Here is a 770-nt window from a genome sequence, read left to right on the forward strand (position 1 = left end):
TAAAATACTATTTTATTTAATATAATACATATTTATATTTTGTTAGCTATTTTATTTTAGTTTATTTATTTATCAATCTATCACTATAACTGTCATTCTAATTTTACTATTAATAAAATCAATTAAGTAATTTCGTTGTTTAATTTTATATATGTTCTTCCTAGTCACCAAAAAAAATATATGTTCTTCCTAATGTACCCTTGACATAATGACATTGTCAAGTTTTTATTTTTATTCGTTTTTCACAAACTATACTTTTGAGTTACTAATACAATAACAAAATTAAAATCTTGTTTCACTAAGTGAAGTTAACTATATGGATCAAACGATAGCTCTATTGATAAATTTTATTATGTATCTGTTGATCGAAAAATATTTTCAATGAAAGTAAGTTGATTCAAAATAAGTCAAAAACAATTTCTCGAAAAGATGTACGCATAAGCGTGGGGATGAAAGTAGTTAGCGCAGATTGGATTTCGAGCGACTTATTAATTGAATAGGCTTAATCGAGTAAGTTATTCGATATGAATAATCGAGTAAGGCATTCGAAATGCAGGTCGAATGGTTATGGTAGTGGAACAATTAAAGGTTTCTATCACATAAAAAAATTATGGGAAACGTCTACAATCAAGCGACGGGAATAGTTATAAAGGAAAAAAGTATTTGAAAATTCAAATTTGTAATTAATTGTAATTGATTATAATTAATTGTCAGTTACTAAAAGTAGATTATAAATATTAGGAAGTCTTAGGAGATTAGGGTTGGAATTT

This window comes from Arachis ipaensis, chromosome B05 (genome assembly GCF_000816755.2).
Source record: "Arachis ipaensis cultivar K30076 chromosome B05, Araip1.1, whole genome shotgun sequence".
NCBI lineage: Eukaryota > Viridiplantae > Streptophyta > Magnoliopsida > Fabales > Fabaceae > Arachis > Arachis ipaensis.